The following is a 24,435-nucleotide window of genomic DNA, read 5'->3' as shown; positions in this document are numbered from 1 at the left end:
CTCTCTCTCTCTCTCTCTCTCTCTCTCTCTCTCTTATCCTCTTTTGTAAGGGATGGACACAGAAGTACTGGAGCTGGCTAGATTCAGCCTTAGACCTAGGCTACATTACCCCAATAAGTCAGGTCCCAAGGAGGAAGGGTGAACAGGCATACTGGCTGACTAGAAAGAGTATATAAATTCTGAATGCACCAGCTATTAAATAAGCCAGATAGCAAAGACTTGATTTAAGGAATTCTGCAAAATGATGCTGTGATCCATGCTTCTCTTGAAGCTGTGTCCAACACGGGAAGATAAGATCTCAATCCCCCTCGCCCTAGACACAAACTCAGCTGGACCAATCAGATCATTCCCCCTTAGACTTTCACCTTTGAACTAAGGTGAGAGAATTAGCGGATAGTGGTTAGTAGCAACCAAACAAGCACACAGACAGCAGCATCCCAGAAGGGAGGTTTTTCAACTCCAATATAGAGATCTTAGTTGTGTACTAGTCCTCACACATCATAGACCTCTGGAGTAGGCTACTCTTTGTGCCCGGTGAGATGTTACTGTATATGTATCTTTCCAGGGAACCTTTCCCTTTTAAAGGTAATACTGTTGATCACCATGATACAGATGAAAATTGAGTTGAAATTTAAAGAAAAGGTTATGTGAAATCTTCTTTTATGTTTGGTGGTTTTACAAATTGAAAGCAACCATGATGGTGATCATTATTTTAGAAAATGAACACATGGTAGAGCTCTACTCCTGCCTTCCACAAGACAAGCTGATACTTAGACACTTGACAGCACACCACTGACCATTATCCTGTCCGCACCTCCCTTTAGCCCTCAGTTTGTGCATGATTAAATGGGTAGAACACATCTGTTATCCTTTCTCCTGCGACAACCATATTGAGCCTTGAGCTAGATAATAAAAATAAGTAATATAATACTATGAAGACTAGTCTATGAACATAGAGTCAGGAACTCTTCATGCACTTTCTGCAACAAAAGAACAAGATGCCTAGAAAATAAAAACCAGAGAGGGATCTTTTGGTTCTCCTTAGCCTATACAAGATAGCAAATTTAAATCACCCTTCACAAAAAGATTAAAACAATCATCTGTTTTGAAGGTGGGCAGGCATGCCAGTTCAATATAGCATTACTTTATATTTGTACATAAAAATATTTCACAAAGCAAGTCCATATGCCTTAACATCTTCAATTCTGTTAACATCTATTTTTATTTAAGAATTCCAATACAGCTCTCACCTTGTTTTCCCTTTCACTTACATATCAAATAGACTTTTGTTAATAAAATATGGATTGAAGTTCAGTTTTATGTGCGGAGTAAGGCTGCACAGATACCGTTAGATCCGTATCTTGGGTTTTATGGACATTGCTCTGACTGCTTGGATTAACATCAATGCTATGTCCCTCATTTAAAACGGATGTTGAATCAGGACAGTATGTATATTTATCATCGTGGAAAAACAATGTTGTGGGTAGGCAGCTCAGATAACGCTAGGCAAAACAACATATCAGGTACTCTGGTTATTTCTAGGATGAGTCTGAGACTCTAAATAAAGGAGCGGTCCCTATGGGTGCATTTATCTGAAAGGCAGAAGTAGACACAGCAAAGTGAGCACCTCAGAATTCAGGCTTCACGCGTGAGACAGTGCTGCCTTTGAGTCTCACCCCTCACACTTGCTGGAGCCCTCTTCACACTTTCTCCTGTGGGGAGAACTTGACTGGGGCCTGAGTTCACAGATGCGATGAAACAGTCTAGTCTCAAAAATTTTTGCAAGAAAAATTATTTGTTGAGAAAAACCTAAAAGGAATATGCCTTCTCATATGAAGGATAGCCTATGGAGGAAGAGAATATCAAAACTTAAAGAAAAGGAAGAGTAGGATAGATATGGGCAAGCATGGGGTTGGGGGGGAGATTTGTCTAAGACATAGAGAAAAAAAGACCTTTAGGGCAGTAATGATGTATAACACAGTGTCACATCTTTATTTACTAACAGTTCAAAATCATACAGCCCTCTCGGCCCAAGTTTTCACTTCCATGCCAAAAATCAAAACTACAAAGGAAGACATGAACAGACTTTTTTTTTTCAGGCAGCAAATACTTGTTTTCCCCTCAAAACCCTCCCTGGGACTTTTATCTTTAAACTTTATCTTTGATTTAGATCGAAAAGGTTTGTCCAGGTAAAGCAATTTCAGGCGTCATTGAACAGGAAAGATTTTTGCCTTTGGAATCTATCGGTGGAATCTATCACATACTATCAGTTGTGTGTGTGTGTGTGTACCTATGTGTTTGTAATTATTTCAAAGTTTTGTCACAGGCAGAAATGTAAGTTCAAAGTGCTGGTAGCCACATTAAGAGTGAGCAGGTAGAACTTTCAGCCTAGAAATAAATTAACCATGTGGCATGATTAGATATTGCAACCGCTATCATCAAGGCTGAGGGCTATTGAAGACCTTCTAAGCAAAATGACTTCTGTGAATATGTCAGCACACTAATGTCCCCGTCCTTTACTTGTTTCTTTACTGAATAGATATTTACTGAACAGCTATTCTGTGTTAAGCCTCAATCACAGGGTTTGCTTTCTGTAGAAAGTCAACAAAAAAAAGTACTTTCCCCCATGGACATTTCATTCTGGGTGATAAAAACAAGCAAACAATTACAGGGAAACATGTCAACTAGTGACAGAGTATTCTACAGAGACCTAGAAAGTCAAGATTTTTAAGTTGTGTGGGCAGAGATCTCTCCAAGGAGGTCCTGATACACTAAGGAAAGTATGTATACTAAGAAAGAAAATGAAGAGAAATAAAGAAAACATGAAGAAGAGGAAAGAGAGAGTGCGAGGTGAATCCCAAACTACTATAAAAGCTAGTCTTCACTTCAGGTCTAATTACTGTGAGTCAAATGCTTACTCACCCAAGTGGATGAGGTGTCAACAGAGGATAGAGGGATCCTGGGGCTTATAGGAACATCTCTTTAATCTTCATAGCTGGGTTTCAGATTTGCTCATAAGAGTTTTTGTTAAACAAATCTTTATTGTGGTTTGTTCAAGGACAAATCAGTTAGTTGTGTCACTAAAGTAATAATTGTGGCTTTATTGCCAAAGAGAAAGTGAGTTTGCTTGATGTGCACGTCACTGTCATTATCTACAGAGGGAACCAATGTTATCTCCGGAACCCTGATCCCAAGCAGATGAGAAAGAAGCCTATGTCTGAAAGGAATACCACACCGAGTAATATCCTTTTACTTTCTTTGCAGGTGGGGGTATGTATGGTAGGGTGGGGCTTTTTGAGACAAAGTTCCCCTGTCCTAGCTCTGACTTTTCCTGGATCTCACTCTGTAGATTAGGCTGCTCTACAGGCAGAGATACACCTGCCTCTGCCTCCCAAGTGCTGCAATTAAAGGTATGTGCCACCATGCCCGGCTCAACAGTTTCTTAGAGTGGAAGAAACAATACTTCTTTCTTTGTAACTAGTAGCAGCATTGGGGGGTCAACATGGCCCGTTCTTCCTATCCTGCTTAGCAGCAAGAACAGAAATTACTCACCTCTTCTCTTTCTCTTCTAATTCTTACTTCATGTTTTAACTCCCATCCCCACAACTATTTCTCTCTGATTGTCCCATGCACAGTTGTTCTGACCATTGGTAACAAATTTAGGAGCTGCTTGTAAAGCAATTTCACAGTTTGTATTCAGTTTAAGCTGTTCCTGAAAGGTCTCCCTGAAAGAGCTCTCACATAGAAACCAAGGGGTCGCTTTGATGGTCTGGTTGAATATAACATCTTTATTTATTAACAGTCTGAAGGAATGGGAAAACACTCGTCATGAAATCTGGTTTTAAGTTGGGACAATGACAAGCAAAGTTGTCACTGCAGCAGTGACAGAGGAACACATTGAGGAGAAACCACAGAGAAGCTGAAAGCCAACTTGGCAAGTTGTATTGTAATATATCTGAGAGCTGAAAAGGAGTGCAAATGTGCACTGCCAGTGGGGGTGTGGAGTCAGTCAAATATTAATATCTTCAAGGCTGGAGGGTGATAGCAAAGTTAATTGTGCATGTTAGCAGAACCAGGACCAGCTAGGCAATGATCGATGCTACTTTGTACTGTGTATGAAGATTCACTATAAGGACAGAAAGTGGGAATGATAAGCAGATGGCTTCAGTGTTGAATTGAATCTGTCATTTTGGGGGAAGCCCCTCTCAGTTAAAGATATATTAAAGGCAAACATCAAGGAAAGAGGGGGAGAAGAGAATTGACCTTAGCATAGACAAGTTTGTGGGGATGCAAAGCAGCTAGCAAGAGGTGACTGCTTGTTCTCATTGAAGGCTACAGAAGTAAGTGTGACACAGGGAGAACTTACAAATCAGACTTCTTTCGAGTCTCCTGTTTTGCCTTTTATGTGTTGTTCAACCTTTGGACACATTTAAATCTTAGTATCTTGGTCTGACAACATAAAACAGCAGAAATGCTGAGTTCTTCTGGCTGCTTGAGGAGTGGGAGAGAGCGTGCTGAGAAATGAATGTAGTTCCCCTGCACACACATTCTCAGCAAATGCAGAGTACAACAAGCACTAACAATAAAAAATCTTGGAAAGGATTTTTATACTGATGTAAATAGAATTTTGTCAGAAATTGTACTTTCCCTTAAATTTTTCTATTCAACCCATAGTTTCTGCCCAACTATTCAACAACTCTCTTAATAGAGTGTTAATTGTAAGTAGTTCACCGCCTGTGTCCCTTTCTCTGCCATGTAATGTTACCATCTGTCTACCCATCCCTTCTTAAGCATATGGCCCTAATGGGTAGTCCTGGATCTAGTGCTTTTTTTGTAAACCAGGAGAATATGGAATGAAAGGCAGATGGTAAATTCAAATATATTTAGGACAGCTTCTAATTAGCTGCAAAAACAAACAAACAAAATTAAACAGTGTTTTCTCTTTCTTACATATTACCTCTCTACTCCAGATGGCTTCCTAACCTTTTTGTAGATGACACAAATGTTCCGTCCACTCATTATGTAACACATACTGTCTTGAGCAATGACATTTCAAAGTTGGAGTGTACTCTAGCTGAGCAATTTTGAAAGGACTCGCTCATTGCATAGTTAATTGTTTCCCTACTGTCCATGACACATCTTTTTAGTGACTTTAGGCTGAAAGATATATATATATATATATATATATATATATATATATATATATATATATATATTTCAGATATATATATATATATATATATATATATATAAAGATACATATTTGAAAGTGACTGAATTAGAGTTACAGGGTGCAGGCATGGGTAAAGGCAGAGCACCGCTGAGACAAGGATGTAAGGGACCAGGTTAACTGCATCTCATTCTTGCTGAATACTGCTCTCTGATTTATACATTTCCAAGAGACTTGAGCAGGTGAACAAAGTATGCCCCCCCATGAAGTTGAAAACCAGCACTTCCTGTGGTAATCTACATTTGCTGTATTAATTAACAAGACTCATTCCTTTTTCAATTGAGAGCTGTGCTCCAATGGCCTGATCAATCAGATAACACTGAAATAAAAGCACTCTATTCCCAGACATCTTTTTTTTTATTAAAACAGAAATAAATGACATAATACTTAACAGACATTGTCCAGATATTTCCAATTCCTTGTCCGATTTGAATATTTTTCTTCAAAGCATAGGTAAAAGCTATCAAGTAGACATTGTTTGAAATAATAGAGCAATTCTCAAGTCTTTCTTATCATTTTGACTTTAATGTTATTGAAATAAGTTATTGCACTTTAGGCTCTTTTCAGTGAGGCTATCAACCTCTATCATAATACTAGTTAAAAGTTTAGTTTTAAAAAAAAATGATTATCCTGATAAATGCCTCACTTCTTCCTGTAACACTGTAACTCAGTCATACAGCAGAGAGGGAATTTTAAATTTTATACTACATTTTTAAAAATATCTTTGAGATTATAATGTAATTACATAATTCTACCTCCTTTTTTTCCTTCCAGTCCCTCCTATATAACCTTCCTTTGTTCTCTTTCTAGTTTATAGTCTCTTTTCTTGCTAATCGTTGCTACATAGATTGTGTGTGTGTGCGTGTGTGTGTGCGTGGGTGTGTGTATTTTTAAGGCATTTTTATTAGATATTTTCTTCATTTACATTTCAAATGTTACCCCCAAAGCCCCCTATACCCTCCTCCTGCCCTGCTCCCCAACCCACCACTCCCACTTCCTGGTCCTGGCATTCCTCTGTACTGGGGCATATGATCTTCGCAATACCAAGGGCCTCTCATCCCATTGATAGCCAACTAGGCCATCCTCTGCTACATATGCAACTAGAGATGCAGCTCGGGGGGTGGGGGTACTGGTTAGTTCATATTGTTGTTCCTTCTATAGGGTTGCAGACCCCTTTAGCTCCTTGGGTACTTTCTCTAGCTCCTTCATTAGGGGCCCTGTGTTTCATCCAATAGATTGACTGTGAGCATCCACTTCTGTATTAGCTCTCTGTTGTGAGGCTATGCCAATGCCTGGCAAATACAGAAGTGTGTGTGTATTCTTATACACATAAACACAACCTGATCAGTCCATATAATGTTACCTGTCTATGTAGGTTCAGTTTCATGCTTGACCACTTGGTATTGGTTGCCTGGCATGAACAAAGAAGACACCAATAGACATGGTACTGTGAACAGGGGAGGCAAGTTCAGGAGGCCTCAACCATAAGTCAAGAGCCACAGGCGTGTACGGCATTCTGAGAGCAGGGGAAGAGCACACCAACTAGTTATCTGACTGCAAATGGTCCGACTACCATTCATCAGACTGCTTGGTTTGAGTCAGGGTGTAGTAATTACTTTTCTGGCTACAAAGACAAAACATCTGACAAAAGCAACTTAGAGAAGATTCTTTTTACCCTGCTCTTAGAGCACATCACTGAAAGGAGGCCAGCAGTAGCTTGAGGCAGCTGGTCACTGTGCCCTCCCTACCCCAGCCTTGAGCAGGCTGGCTCAGACCTTGTTTGCCACAGTTGCTAGCTCACCTATGGTGGAGTCTTCAGACCTAGGTAAAGTCTTTTGTCCGCCCCATCTGCAGCTTCCTGCAAGAAGCTACCTGCTGAGTAGCTGAGCTTGTTTTCCTGACAGATCCTGACAAAGCCACCATGAGATCTTGGCATATTGGGGGATGAGTACCCCCACCTGCCTTTATAAGCTCAGACTCATAAGTAAACATTGGGCCTTGATCAGAGAACTGTGTCTTGGCTCGCCACCTTTCCCATCCAACCCCAACTTTCCTTTCAGGAACCCAGTAACCGTGGACGCTGACAGCTTCAGTCACCATCAGGAAACAGCAATGAGGGCTGCATTCACCTCACTGTCTCCTCATTAAGTCCTGGAATATTGCCTCATAGGATACAACCTCATGGGATAGAGCCTCCTGGGATAGTGCCTCATGGGATAGAGCCTCATGGGATAGTGCTTCAAACATATAAATAAGGCTTCCACATCAATTGACCTAATCTAGAAAATCCCTCACAGCTATCTGCAATGAATAATTTCCAGGTTGATTCTGAACCCCATCAACTTAGCAGTTAACGTTAACTGTTGCTGGGACCTTGGATGATCTGAAATACCAGGGTTTATTGTGAACCATGCTGGTTTTAAACTTGTGGTGAACTTTCCATCTCCTCCTCTCAAGTATTGAGGATCTAACAGTGGGCTGCCATGCGTGAGCTCAGTTTTTCATTTTTGCCCAAAGGAAGTTTCTGCATTCAGAAAATGGAACACATACACTTTTTAATTTATTTATTTATTTATTTATTTATTTATTTATTTATTTATTTATTTTTGCAATTATGAACATGAAAAGGTCAAATTAAATACAGGTTATCACAGCTCAGGTTGAGATAGAAGGATTGTGAGTCTGAGGCTAACCACAGAAGAAGGACCTTAATCCTAAACAAAACAATCACACACACACACACACACAATCTTTAACATGAAACTAAAACTACATGGACAATTTATTATCTAGAGAAGACTTTGTAGGACAGTGTAGGTTTCCCAACTCTGACCTACATCAGTGTAGTACTATACCTCGTGATTGAGTCACACTTCCTCTCATATTACACCAACCCTATCCATATCTGAAGCAAATTGCACTTTGTTGTAAGTAAAAGCATGTTGTCCTACACAGAGTCCGCCAGTACATCCTTAAATGCCCACCATGTTCAGGGTTCTCTTTGCTGTTCAGATTCAAATGCTTGATAGTGACATTTATTTTTCATTTAACACTTGTTGCTTATGACTTGAAAGTCTATTCTTCTCCATCTTAGTCAGTGTTTCTTTTTTTGTTTGTTTGTTTTTTGAGACAGGGTTTCTATGTATAGCCCTGGCTGTCCAGGAACTCACTTTGTAGACCAGGCTGTCCACGAACTCAGAAATCTGCCTGCCTCTGCCTCCCAAGTGCTGGGATTAAAGGCATGGGCGACACCACGCCCAGCTTAGGGTTTCTATTCCTGCACAAACATTATGACCAAGAAGCAAACTGGGGAGGAAAGGGTTTATTCAACTTAAACTTCCACATTGCTGTTCATCACCAAAGGAAGTCAGGACTGGAACTAAGTAGGTCAGGAAGCTGGAACTGATGCAGAGGCCATGGAGGGATGTTCTTTACTGGCTTGCTTCCCCTGGCTTGCTCAGCCTGCTCTCTCATAGAACCCAAAACTGCCAGCCCAGAGATGGTCCCACCCACAAGGGGCCTTTCCTCCTTGATCACTAATTGAGAAAATACACCACAGTTGGATCTCATGGTGGTATTTCCTCAAGGGAGGCTCCTTTCTCTGTGATAACTCCAGCTGTGTCAAGTTGACACACAAAACCAGCCAGGACACTCGCTGTCCTTTATGGAGTCCATTATGTGGTGGTGGGGGGCGGTGGTGGTGCTGGAGACATCATCTCCATTAGTTACACAGAAAATGGCTCCTTTATTTCTATGGCTAAGTCAGTTCTATCTAATATGCTTCTCTTGTTATTAAAGTGCTATCCTTTAAGTTCCTTTGGCTTGTGAATATACTGTTTTACAAATAGTTAAAAAGTATTTAGACATCTCTAATTCTGTCCCATAGCAGGGGAATTTTTAAAATAAAAATGGAACAGGGGACTACTCAATATATTTTCTAAGGCTTCCCCCACCACATAACTCTTTGAACTATTTTAGATGTCAGAAATGTTTCCTTCTTCCAAATGTAATGGTTGAAAAAAAACCTAACAAACAAAATTAAAAACAACTCAAGCAATTAATAAAAAGAGAGAAAACATATCATAAAGGTGTCTTCGACTGTGCAGTTAACTGGTAGGGGAGAAAGGCACAGGTCACAAGAAACAGTAGACTCACTTAGAGCAAGATTCAGACTTTCTCAGCTCTTTGGAATCTGAGGACAACACAGATTGTAGGTCCCCACACTGTTCACAGTGCATCTGAGGAGAAAAAATACAACATCTCAGATTTTTACTGACCACTCTCCGTGGATTCCTATGAACAGCAAAATCTAAGATCTGCATGTATGTAGATTATGCACTAAAAAATCACCAGGGCCCAGGCCCCGCCCTTAAAACTATCTTGATGACATTTAATGCATCAAATAACAAAAGAGCATAACTTACCATGTTTTATATTTTGATGTTTAAGTCAATTTTTAGTCTCTAAAACATCTTGTTCATCTCATCAAAACCTCATCCTGGCCCTTTTGCTTGCTATGTTACTTCCAAAGATTTCTGGTTAGCAGCTATCTTGATGTTATCTAGATCTCAAATTAAACATCGGCACCAAAACAATTACTATTCTATTCACTACAAGCAACTCAGTGGTTACACTGGGCTTGTTACACTGAGATTGTCTTGAATAGAAAATCATTGAGAGATTTTGTCTTGAAAGTTTACTTGCCTTTGTGTCAAAATGGGGACTTCAATTCTTCCCTAGAATGAAAAAATATCAATTACATGAACTTGAGACACCTTGTTATAATTAGTGGTACCTTCCAGTAAGGGAATAAGGATAATGAGAAGCTCACGGCTATGTACATCTTGTTATAAAATTTCCTACATGACAAATAACTTTTCAATATAAAACTATATATTTTATTCATTAAGATATATACTAAATATATTTTGTTGATATTCTCTGAAGACTATAAATTCACTTTTATTTTTTAAGTTGACCAATTGTTTTAAGTTCTGACAAGTACTTGTGTCCCCATGGGGACAAGAACTGCTGCCTGGAAATATGTCCACCCAGTAGCTGCTGAATAAAGCCACAGCTTAACTAACTACTCCATATTGAAAACTCTGGTCTGAAGATTTCTATTCTTTTAATTGATGGCTACTGTCTTCATCACACAGCTGTTAGCCCATCAAGAGACTGTTAATGAACTTGGCAGTATATATTACATTAACTTTTTTGCCCTGAGGTTAATCATGGGGAATTTTTTTCAAATGTGCTTTTTATGTGCTGAGCTTAACTAATAAATATGATTAAGTAAAATAATTTGGGAGGAAGAACATCAATACAGTGAGGAGTGCTTAATGTTAGGCACTGTACTGACATATGATGAAAGGGAAAGTGACGTCTGTGCTGCGTACCCACTCTGACAAAGAACCCAGCTCTGACCCCCACCCCCCGATACATATATATATATATATATATATATATATATATATATATATATATATGCATGCCACCTCCATTCAGCTGAGCTGTGGATACACTGACCCATACATCAATGTGATTGTTCTGAATAGAATATTTCTGAGAGCTTTTACATAGAATATACAGTTTACTTGCCTTTGTGTCAAAACAGGCACCTCCAATCTTTGCTAGAATGAAAGAATACTCAATGGCTACATCTATAAAGACTGAATAGCGTTGAAGTAGCAGACTCTCAAGAAGAAAACATGTTTCACTTAGGAAACACAAACTGTATTACATGAAGCATTATTTCATGGTGAAAACAGAATATATTTCCTTGCAGTTTTAGGAACAACAGCAATGTAGTTGTTGCTGCTGCTTCTATGACTGTATTTTTAAAAGTATTTTTAGGTCTTTTGTTCTGTGAGGTTATTATACAGTCACATTATTTACCCCTTCCCTTTCCTTCCTCAAACCATCCCATTCATTCTTTCTTGCTGTCTTTCAAATACATGGTCTCCTTTTTCATTAATATTGTTGTATGCATATATATATATATATATATATATATATACACACACACACACATATATATCAGGGTTAGGGTCAGGTATGTATGTGTATATATAATGTACAATGTATAATATATATAATTATACACATATATTACATGTTTTATATATAATTACACACACACACACACACACATATATATATATATATATATATATATATATATATCCTGCTCAGTTTGTATAATGCTACTTATGCATACTTATAATTTATGGTTTCAGGGTGGACCGATTAGTACTGGATAAACAGTCAGTGTGCTTTACCCTGGAGAAGATTATTTCTCCCACTCTCAGCATTCTTTAGTTGCCTATAGCTCTTTATGCAGGGTTGAGGACTTCCCTTGTCTACATTAGTTTATGTATTGTTGTTGTCCTCATTCAGCTCATATATATAGATATAGATACATCATATACACTTACAGATACACATACACATGTGTGTGTGCATGCGAGCATGTGTGTGCAACACATGTTTATAGGTTCCCATGGAGGCCAGAAGAAGGTGTTAGATTCCCTAGAGCTAAAGTCTCAGGTCGTTGTCAACTGTCTGATGTAGATGCCAGAAACTAAGCATGGATCCTCTGCAAAGACAGAAAATGCTACTAACTGCTGCGCCTTCTCTCTCCTGTCTATCTGACTTACATCCGTTTTTCTGAGTGTGTCATTTTAGCCCTATTGATTCAGTTGATTTTGGTCTAATCTAGTAATAAAATAGAAGTTATATGGAATTTAAAACCATGAAGATTGTACAGGTCATTAGGGACACAATTTGAGATCTAATGTTCCTTATTTTAGTTTCCATTAGTGTGATAAAAATAATGACTTTGAATTTAAACTCTCACCATTTGTCTGGATCCAAAATGATGTTATTTTTGAACATTTTGATATAGTCAATTTAGTCATTTTCTCTGATTCCTGTAATGATGACATCAGCATTAAGAATGATAGAAACCACCATTGAAGAGAGAAAACGAATTTATATTTGAACAGGATGCAGGGTTGGTTTTTTTTTTTCCAAGTACAAAATCAGTACTTCTCAGTTCTTAGTACAAAATGTATTTGCAAAGGTGGCAAACCCCACTGAAGCTTCCTGGACTCATCTGATGTCATCTTGGCTGAAGGAGCAAATCACAGAGCAGATGTCAGCAAAGGAATAACTGCGAGTCCCCTCACAGTTTACAGCAGGGGTGGGAGTTTCCACAGGAGTCATCTCTCCAGACAGACCATGGTTCTCAGGGTTTGCCTTCAGCTTCCCATTTCTTCATTAGCTGATGCATTTTCATATTTGTCAGAGAATAATTTCTGCTTGGCCAGATCAGTTCAGGTGAAGCTCAATTAGCAGGAAAAAAATATTTGATCAAAAACATAAAAATGTGACACACTCTAAGCACACTACTGCCTTTATCATGAGGGGCATAAATCAGACCCTTTCCAGAACTCATTAGATGTAGATCTGATAACTTCAAACAACAAACACTGTAGAATTAACATGTTCACAGTTAACACCTAGGAATCTCTGAAGACGACAGAGGAGATCATAGACATATGATCGTAGTCCACACATTATAATCAAACCTGACGTGCCATCTATTTCTCTTTGTTTGCAAATATGTGGTTGACTAATAATGGAAGTAAGTGTTTACGGTACATAGTGTGATGATTTAATATGCATATTTAAGGGGAACTGATTGGCACAGTCCCGTGAACATACTCATCACCTCACCGTGTTACCATGGGGTGAGGATAAGGAGGACTAAAATTACTCTTGTCAATTTTCAAAGAAATACCCTAGTATTACGAACTGCGATCACTATGGCATACATTTGACCTACAAAGTGTATTCATCTTGGGACTGAAATTTTGCATGTTTTGACCAATGTCTGCTCACTTCTGTCACCTTCACGCTACCCCTGTAAGCTGCTGAGCCTTCCTCTGCTTCTATGAGACCAATGTTTTCATAATGGGGTCACACAGGTTTTGTCATTCTGCTCCTTGTTTATTCCATTCAGTACAATGTCATCTGGGACTATCTTTGTTGACTCATGGCAGATTTACATCTTTTTATGTCTAAACATAGCCACTGCAATACAGACAATATTTACAAATATTGTCCAACATTGTGTAAATTTGACATTTGGTTTTTTATTGTTTTCTTTGCTATTTTGATTTTTTTTATTTGATGGAGTCCCACTTGTTTATTTTCTCTTTTGTTGCTGACTTCTGTTTTAATTAAATGTTATTAAGATGCATTTGTCTATTTATTGTTTATAACTAATAGCAAGAGTAACTGTGGCGGGTGTATTTGTCCTATGAGATATAAAGTGTTCCTACCTGACACCTTCTAGAAAATGTTTACTTGTCTCTGGTCTAGAATATATCATGAGGAGAAAGACTATCAGAAGACCCAGAAATGATCCTGCTTTAGGATTCCCTTCAGGAACATGTTATAAGAAGTAGGACCACCAACATGGACTGCATTAACTAGTTGCCACAAATCTTTGACTACTTGATAGTATCTCTCTGGATGTTATTGTGTTCAAAATGTCCCTCTTATTTTCAAATTTTATCAGACATATGTTTCTGCTAACTTATCTTCATTTGAGCCAGAGACTGATAATGGAACTAGGTATGCCTCACATCCTCAAAGGAGGTCAGTCAGGACTCAAGTGATGAAAGATAAGAGAAATGCCATGGTCTTGCGTTTGTAAGCCGTAAGCACAATTGTTGTGTCCAGTTTGTCAGCCCAGTGATTTTTCTTAATTGTACTATGAGGAGCAAAAACTGAAATACTATAGCATCATCTTTACAGAGTTGAGAAGCACTAGAGGTTTCTTTGCGGGGGCGGGGGAGGGGGGAAGGTGTGCTTGGGTGTTTTTATAAGGAGAACCAAATTCTACAATACTTGTAATGCATGTTGGAGAAGAAGAGATGCTAGATCAGGAAGAATTGTATGAACATGCAAATAAAAAGTCCTGGTGTGTGTCAAGAGGTAGGGAGAGATGAAAACAAGTAGGTGAAATATAGGGGAAACTTTTAGAAATGGATCTCTCTCTAGCTCTAAGAAGGATCGAAACACCCATACTTTGATCTTCCTTCTTCTTGACCTTTATGTGGTCTGTGAATTATATCTTGGGAATCTCAAGCTTCTGGACTAAAATCCACTTATCAGTGAGTGCATGCCATGTGTGTTCTTTTGTGACTGGGTTGCATCACTCAGGATGATATTTTCTAGTTCCACCGTTTGCCTAAGAATTTCATGAATTCATTGTTTTTAATAGCTGAGTAGTATTCCATTAGGTAAATTTTCTGTATCCATTCCTCTGTTGAGGGGCATCTGGGTTCTTTCCAGCTTCTGGCTATTATAAATAAGGCTGGTATGAACATATTGGAGCATGTGTCCTTATTACATGTTGGAGTATCTTCTGGGTATATGCCCAGGAGTGGTATAGCTGAGTCATCAGGTAGTACTATGTCCAATTTTTCTAAGGAACTGCCAAACTGATTTCCAGAGTGGTTGTACCAGCTTGCGACCTCACCAGCATTTCCCTGATGACTAAGGATGTTGAACAATTTTATTTATTTATTATTATTATTATTATTATTATTATTATTATTATTGTTGTTATTATTATTATTATTGGTTTTTTCAAGACAGGGTTTCTCTGTATAACCCTGGCTGTCCTGGAACTCACTTTGTAGACCAGGCTGGCCTCAAACTCAGAAATCTGCCTGCTTCTGCCTCCTAAGTGCTGGGATTAAAGGCATGCACCACCACTGCCTGGCTTTTTTGTTTGTTTGTTTTGTTTTTTGTTTTTGTTTTTGTTTTTGTTTTTGTAACATTTTTTAAGTGTGTCTCAGCCATTTGATATTCCTCAGTTGAAAATTCTTGTTTAGCTCTGTACCCCATTTTTAATAGGGTTATTTGATTCTCTAGAGTCTTAACTTCTTGAGTTCTTTTCATATGTTGGATATTAGCCCTCTATTGGATGTAGGACTGGTGAAGGTCTTTTCCCAATCTGTTGGTTGCTGTTTCGTCCTATTGACAGTATCCTTGGCCTTACAGAAGCTTTGCAATTTTATGAGGTCCCATTTGTCAATTCTTGATTTTAGAGCATTGGTGTTCTGTTCAGGAAAATTTCCCCTGTGCCCATGTATTTGAGGCTTTTTCCCACTTTCTCCTCTATAAATTTCAGTGTATCTGGTTTTATGTGGAGGTCTTTGATCCACTTGGACTTGAGCTTTGAACAAGGAGATAAGAATGGATCAATTTGCATCATTCTCCATGCTAACCGCCACTTGAGCCAGCACCATTTGTTGAAAATACTGTCTTTTTTCCCACTGGATGGTTCTAGCTCCTTTGTCAAAGATCAAGTGACCATAGGAATGTGGATTCATTTCTGGGTCTTCAATTCTATTCCCTTGATCTTCCTGCCTGTCTCTATACCAATACCATACAGTTTTTATCCCTATTGCTCTGTAATACATTTTGAAATCAGAGATGGTGATTCACCCAGAAGTTGGTTTTTTTTTTTTTTTATTGCTGAGAATAGTTTTGGATATCTTGGGTTTTTTGCTATTCCAAATGAATTTGAAAGTTGCCCTTTCTAACTCTATGAAGAATTGAGTTGGAATTTTGATGGGGATTGCATAGAATCTATAGATTGCTTTCAGCAAGATGGCCATTTTTACTATATTAATCCTGCCAATCCATGAGCATGGAAAATCCATCATCTGAGATGTCCTTCAATTTCTTTCTTTAGAGACTTAAAGTTCTTGTCATACAGATCTTTCACTTCCTTAATTAGAGTGACACCAAGGTATGTTATACTTTTTGTGACTATTATGAAGGGTGTCATTTTCCTAATTTCTTTCTCAGCCTGTTATTCCTTTGTGTAGAGGACGGCTACTGATTTGTTTGAGTTAATTTTATAACCAGCCACTTTGCATACCTGGAGATTCATCACATATACAGTTTCCAAACCCAGATGCTATTGTGGATGCCAAAAAGTGCATACTGAAAGGAGCCTAATATGGCTGTTTCCTGAGAGGTACTGCCATAACCTTACAAATACAGGCCTTGACATTTACTCACATTTGGGATCCAGCCAGTCACATATGTATATATGTGAACAGGCATATGGGTGGGTACAGAGTAACATGCAGAAAAAGGAACAAAAGGATGAAGAAGGCCTGGAGGGAGAGAGTGGACATGAATTGCTAAAGAGGATATAAAGGCAACTGTGTTCTAGCTCTAGTTCTGCCATCCATGATTTGCTCTTGGTACTGGATAAGTGCATTAGGTATATATTCAAGTGGCTGGAGAGATGGCTCAATGAGTGAGGCCATCTATTTTTCTTACAGATGACCCAAGTTCAATTTACAGCATCCACATCAGGCAGCTCACAACTGCTTGTAACTCCAGCCCCTCAGGCATATGTACATATACGGACATACACACATGGACATGTAAATAATAACTATTTATAATGTATTATATAACATATACTATATAAATTTGAATATAAATGATACGAATATATATATATATATATATATATATATATATATATATATATATATATATCTCAACAGTAAAAGTGTAAAGTCCAGTGTGAAGCTTTATTATTTTAGAATGGCTATTCTAATTTTATAGTAGTTCATTGAGACGTATACACTTTCAGTATTGTCAATTATGATGTGATGTTTATTTTATTTGCAAGGGTATTTTTTTAATGATAAAGTTTATGAAATTACAAAAATCTAAGTTAAGAATGGAGTCAACAAAGTCCTGAACTCTAGAGTTGTTATTCATTTTTAGGAGTATAATTATACACTATATTCTAAATGTTTTATCATTATCCCCACAGAGAAGTCTCATTCCTCATCAAAGAAACATGTCTTTGAAAGAGACAAAGTCCATTACAAAACCCACAACCTATGAAAATGAGAAGAATAAATGGGCATCTGGTGGTCTGTTTCCAACTGAACAATCTCCAACAGAAGTTCTACATCCACAGCTCAGTGATCACAGCACAGGAGGGAATGGAAAGACTGTCAGAGCCAGAGGAAAAGGAAGTTTGCTGTGAGCTTGTGCCTGTGAAAAATGTCAGAGAGCTACACTTGTGGAGTCTCCTTAACATGGCTGCCTCAACAAGACCTGGTCAAGTCTGGCACCAATAAACTCGATGACATGGAAGGCAGAAATCCTCATGGGCATTCAACTATTCTCAAAGAGATACAGGCAACTAAGGAAGTATGAGGATGGAGGAAAAGTCTACCCTGGGGAAGAGCATACCAACTGAATATCTAATACCAAGTCACCAGCCCTGAAATTGCTTACATACCAGTTACATGTGGACCAAGGAGCTAGTGTTTATAAATTTGGGTATATTTAAGAATGTGCACTTGGTATTTTTGGAGGGGAGTGTGTATGAGGGAGGGATTTTTATATTTTAATTTCAAAACATTTTAAATAAATTTTTAAGACTACTTTTATTTTTTAATTTTTATTAGATATTTTCTTGATTCACATTTTAAATATTATCCACTTTCCTGGTTTCCCCTCCAAAAATGCCCTGTCCCCTTCCTGCTCCTCCTGCTCACCAACCCACCCACTCCCACTTCCTGGTCCTGGCATTCCCCTTTACTGAGGCATAGAACCTTCACAGGACGAAGGGCCTCTCCTCTCATTGATGGCCAACTAGGCCATCCTCTGCTACATATGCAGCTAGAGCCTTGAGTCCCACCATGTGTTTTCTTTGATTGGTGGTTTAGTTCCAATGAGCTCTGGGGGTACTGGTTAGTTCATATTGTTGTTCTTCATATGGGGCTGCAAACCCCTTCAGCTACTTGGGTACTTTCTCTAGCTCCCTCATTGGGGACCCTGTGCTCCATGCAGGGATTGCTGTGAGCACCCACTTCTGTATTTGTCAGGCACTGGCAGAGCCACTCAGGAGACAGCTTTATCAGGCTCATGTCAGCAGGCTCTTGTTGGCATCCACAATAGTGTCTGGGTTTGGTGGTTCTTTATGGGATGGATCCCCAGGTGGGGCAGTCTCTGGATGGTCATTCCTTCAGTTAAGACTACTTTTATAAAGCCCCTTCCTTGTCACTAACACAATGCTTCATCTTTTCTTTTTCACTGATATAGTCACACATAATGTAGGAACCCTACAAATCTTGCTAAGGCCTTTTGGCATGCACTTTAATCTAATTATGGCAACAACTCCAGAAGCTTGTCATTCATTTGGATGCTCTGAGATATGTGACTTAACAGGTCACATTCTTGGTCGAATTCCTCTCTAGTCAACCAGGAGGCAGCTGCTTGAGCATGTCCAAGGATGCAGAAAGTGGACTCATCTGCTTCCAAGACTGCCCTTACCACCTCATTCTCCAAAACAAAATTTTCTACCACTGTAGGACTAAGAGTAATGCCTCTGGGTTTGCTACCTATTTCTTCTTGTTTACATGACACTGGTTTTCATTTACCCTTCCTATACTTTCTCTTAAACTATATTTTGTTCAGTGTGTGTGTGTGTGTGTGTGTGTGTGTGTGTGTGTGTGTGTATGTGTGTGTGTTTGTATGGGAGATGGAGAATGCCATGGTATAGGTTTGGAGGTCAGAAAACAATTTCATGGGGTCTGTTCTGCCCTTGTATCTCTTCATAGGCTCCAGGGGTCAAACTCAGTGCTAGTCTTACACTGTAAGTACCTTTATCTACTAAACCATCTCCACAGATCCCAGAAAAGCCCTTTCTACACTACCTTTTTTCCTAAATCTACCACATTCCTATGTTCTCTGAAACTTTGCACGTAAATTATTATCTCTCTTGTAAATGAACACCTCTTCCATGACTCTAACCATGAAAAAAAATCCACTCTAAAAACGACTACTCCCTCATCTTCTTGTTTCTTTAGTATGCCCTTTTTCCCTTTTCAACCAGCACCTTAAAAGAATATGCCTAGCTTGATTCCTACTTGCTCGCTGTACTGGCACTTGAGTGCTACTCACATGTGTTGAACTGTTAAGGCTGCAAACTATACACTGAAATGATTTTCAGGCTTGTTGCAATTGACATTTATGGCAATTTAGAGAGTGTTCACCATTTAATCCTTAAAAATAGTACACTTCCCTGATATCCAATATTTTTTACCAGTATTTTGTTGCTTTATTTCTTTTCTTCCTTGTTTCTCTCCCACCCCTTTCTTTGTCGCTTAATGGAGCAGAGTGTAGAACTCTAGGACTAGTGCATGCTAGGCAAGATATATCTATCTAACTTATATCTATCTGTCAGTCTGTCTGTCTGCCTTCCTGCCTGTCTGTCTGTCTATCTATCTACTTAGTCCACTTATTTACTAACTTTCCCTCTGCTTCTTAGGTATATCACAAACCTGAGCTTTTTTCTGTTTTACAAATGTAGATTCACTCCCTAGCACTTTCCTTCAAATCACACCATATACCATTCGAGACTGTGTATTGCTTATATTGAGGTATATACCATAGTTGATTCTATGTCTTTGTTTGAACACATTTTGCTACTACTAGATATTAAGATGCTTGTTATGGAAAAGGACCTTCTCACTTTTAATGTTGAACACACCTATTATCAAAATGGCTCATGGACCTGTGAAACCAATTTTAACTCAGCTAGCCAAACTTGTATACACAGAAGCAATGACAACATCCCCATGCTAAGCTTTCAGGGCTAGACATTTGAAAGAAGGAGCTCTATCACTCAATTCCTTTGTAACTTAAAGGAAGGAGTACAGTACTGCTTACTAAAGCCCTCAAAAATACTCAAAGATATTAAAATATTAAATGACCCCTAAAATGGCACAGTATCTTCTAGAAGTAAGGGTAGAATTGCATTAATTTATTTCACCATTTCATATGGAATTTCTGCCCATCTGCATTACAAGTGGACTCCCTACAGTAGGTTACCATCCATCTGAGTCTACAGAATAAATCTTGGCTCTGCTCAAGGCAATGGTCTCTTGTGGCTCTCTTGCTTTACGCTTCTGTGAGTTTTTTAGATAAATAAGCCCATTAGGAGGGAGAAGGGAAATTGCTATCCCTAATGACCTCCTGAAATAATTGTATGGCTCTGAAAGGCAAATGCTTTATTTTGGGGGACATGAAGTCAGTCTCAGTCCTTCAAGGTTCCCAAAGTATGATTGATCTTTGGAAAAGATGATATAAGAAAGCAATATATCCCTTTGAATACAGGTCAAAAGTTGAAGACATAGCATCAGTGATTATATCAGAAGTATTATAATAAATCATAACAATTGAGACATTCTCTTCTTCAATGAAATTCTCAGCCTAATAAATAGTGCCAGAATATAAGACCATAATTAAAACTAAGACAAGATTAAAGTATTATATCATACCTTATCCTACTACATTTAGACACTTTGATTAAGTTAAAAGAAAGTTTATTGGCTTCTAAGAATACATAAGTGGTTTTCAATTAATTTGTTACAGATAAAAATAAATAAGTTGTCTCCTCTAAGTAGATTATTATTTATATTGCATTATTCTCTTTTTAGTCAAATATTTACACTTGAAATTTTTAATTTTTTATTATTAATTTATCTCATTATTCTCCTAGCATCAAGAGTAATATACCTTATATTGACACAGTATTTTATTTTCTACTATGCTCTTTTGACCCATATCACCATATATAAGTCTCACATTAATCTTATGAAGTAGATAAGCCAGATATAATTTCACAGATGAAGGAACTGTCACCTCATCCCCAGTCACATGCATAGCATTGGGACGAGGGGGAAATTCTGATAGTCTGATATTTAGCCTAGCGCTCTTTGAAACTCATCAACGATTCCAAACTCAGAAAATAAATCTCTCTCTGACTTTTCCAGAAATGAGCATTGGATTTGCAGGGGGTTTGCAGAGTCGGAATTGCTTGCTGACTTTTGATCACACCTTTCTTTTTGCCATTTCAAAACTGAAATGGCAAAGCTTGGGAAGGTGTCCAAGTTGTACACAATGAAAACTTTACTTCTTGGGGTTTGGGAAGTCCACTTGATTTTTTTCAAAGTATGGAAAACTGTCACTCATGCAAAATTCATAAGACAAATAAATTTTTAAAACTTCCAAAGGTGGCTAAGTTATAACCTCAAAAACTGTTTCAAAATGCATCATTGGTCTTCTGCATCTGGCCAATGCAATACCAAAAACGCCCTCTCACAAGAAGCAGCTATAAAACTGGACAATAAAATAAAATAATTATTTTCAGATGCTAGGAAAGAGACAACACAGGTCTCCGAATCCACAGTAAAGAAACTGTAAGATGAGCCTCTTGGGGACCAGAAACCCATCTATAAACACTGGTCAAATGACAGTGCTTCAGGGAGCTGTGTCCTGAGACCACAGTTAGGGCTCTGAACACTGCTTTTCTTTCCCAGGGAAATGTGTTGCTCTTTCTTCTTCATGCTGACTCTTGGCAGGTTCCCTAATGAAAGAGACCACCCCATGCAGAACACGAAGCCCCACCCTGGTCAATTTATTCCTCTGACCTTCATTCACTTATTGCATTTGCCATGGCCTGTCTTTAAGTTCTTTTATCTGTTTGTTTGTTTGTGTTCTGTTTCCCACTAGACTGGAAATTTCACAATAATGCAACTCTGATTTCACTACTGCTACACCTGTGCTCCTGGCACAATAGACTGAATCTACACTTGTTGAACAGGATCATTTGTGCTCATATAAATATTATTTTCATGCTCAAATATATCAGTGTTGGGAGCCAAAGAGTCAAAGAGTGGCCTATTAATAAGTATGTAATATAAGTAGGCCAAACCAAGCTACCTTAGAGGAAAGGAGGAGACACTAATGAGAAGAGATCTTAGATAGCAAAGCTCTTTGTCATTGTCACTTTGTTTAGAGTTTATGTTCTTGAAAGCACTATGTCATTTTCCAAATGCCATACAGTTTTCTCAGTGATGTTCTTCAGGTTTTGAAATGAGGTTGTATGATATCATCAGCCAAGAGTCATGCTAAGCTGGACCTACATCACAGTTTCTGGTACATTAGAATTCATCTTCCTCCCTTTATGCATTTAACAAATATATGTTAACACTTTGTTGGAAGTTGTTTCAGTGTTTTGATTCAATTGGGAATCTGCATGTCCAAATGCTAAAGGTCCTTGCCCCCAATTGGTTCTTGATCAATTAACAAAGAAACCAGCAGCCAATGGTTAAGGAAAGGGAAATGTGGTGACGTCCTTAGAATTGTGTATGCTAAGATACAGAAGAGAAGAAACAGAGAATTGCCATGAGCTGAGGAAAAGGGATGGGACATAGGAGCTATAGAAGAGAAAGCCAACCAGCCATGTGAGAACTCAGGTGAGTGGCTACTAGACACTTTCCTGATTGGGACTGAGGTAGCATGGGAAGGTTTAGGAGTCTCCAGCCTTTGAGATAGCCAAGGAATTTTAAAAATAAGCTAACATGTGCATGTGCATGTGGTGTGTGTGTGTGTGTGTGTGTGTGTGTGTGTGTGTGTGTGTGTGTTTCATTTGCTGATCCAAATATAGCTCCTGGGCAGGTGCACAGGTGTAATCCACCAGGAGCCAAAGCTGTTTAGCCAAACTCACCACTACAACACTTTGTATGAGTCAAGTGTAAAGATGTCCAATATTTAGGACCAGCACAGGATGGACAAAGCCAACAGCATATTGAGGGAAACAGATCTGAAAGCAAGTATGGAGAAGATGGGCTAGCATGAAGTAGATGTCTGTACTAAGAAAACTCAGCAAAAGGATGTTTAACCTAAACCAGCTATTGGAAGGACAATAAGAAAGCTATTCGTATGCTGAGCTCAAAAACATGTGCTCATTTTGTATGAAGAAGAGAGGCAAAGAAATCAGAAAAGGCCACAAGTCCAAAGCAAAGAGACAAAAAAGCTCAAACTGTAGACATCTACAGGAAGTTCTTCCATGTTGCACCAAAAGAAACAGAGGGATAAGTAAAAGGACAGATCAGAAACCTGGCATGCTCTTGAGGATTTTATATTTCAAAATGAGTAGCTGTTGGAATAACAACATGACCAAACTTAGACCATTGCAAAAATATTCTAACGGGCCATTAAAGAAATAGATCTTTTTATAGACTGTTGTTTGAGATCAATCCAAAACAATAAGAGTCTGATCCAAGTAAAGAATGGTAAGGAGACAGGGGATACATAATAGATCAGGGGCAAAACTAGACATGATCTTAGCTGTTGATCAAACGTCAAATATCAGGGTCAAGGAAAAGATGGGTTTTCTGAGAAGATGGCTTTGTGAATGGGTATGCCCACACTTAGAGATTCATCAGTGACTATTACGTATATTAGTGGTGTTTATATATCTCAAACTTGGGAAAGGGCTAAGGACCAAAATATAGCTTTCCTCACAGTTGAAACAAGTATGCAAACATGTTTATCTTTATGTGTTATAAAGCCATGGGAATACATGAGGTAACAAGAAAGCAGCAAAGGATATTACCTTAAAGGTGGTGCTCTGGTTGGAATTTCATTGCTGTAATAAAGACCATGACCAGAACAAGTGGGTCTCTGACTCTTGTGTCTGTTCTTGGGACTCTTCCTCCTGTGGGTTGTCACGTCCAACATTGCTATGATTTTTTTTCATATTATTGTAGTTTATTGTGTAATGTTTGATTGTCATCTCTTGGAAGTTTCTTGTTTTCTAATGAAAGACATAAAAGGGAATGTAACCAGATGGGAGGGGAGGTGGGTAGGAACTAGGAAGACTGGAGATAGGGTAAACTATATAACTTTATCTATTTTCAATAAAAGAAAAATACTAGAATAATAATAATAATAATACATACCACATAATAACAACAAAATAAAACAGAAATTCTACTCAGTGGTACAAGTACAATAGAGCTACAATGTTGTAATTATTTAGAGTAAGTAAACATTGATCTATAGCTATATGTGTTTAGAAAAGACAGAGGCCTCTTTTTGGAATTCACTCCCTCTAATAAATCAAAAGTAGAAAAAAATTAAATGAATGAATGAGTATCATGACCAAAAGAAATCTAGGGAGAAAAGGGTTTATTTGGTTTGTAGCTTACAGTCCATCATCAAGGGATGTAACAGCAAGTGTTCACTGCAGGTACCTAGAGGCCAGAACCAAGGCTGACATCATAGAGGAA

This window comes from Mus caroli, chromosome 15 (assembly GCF_900094665.2).
Source record: "Mus caroli chromosome 15, CAROLI_EIJ_v1.1, whole genome shotgun sequence".
Lineage (NCBI taxonomy): Eukaryota > Metazoa > Chordata > Mammalia > Rodentia > Muridae > Mus > Mus caroli.
This window is presented reverse-complemented; position numbering follows the sequence as displayed.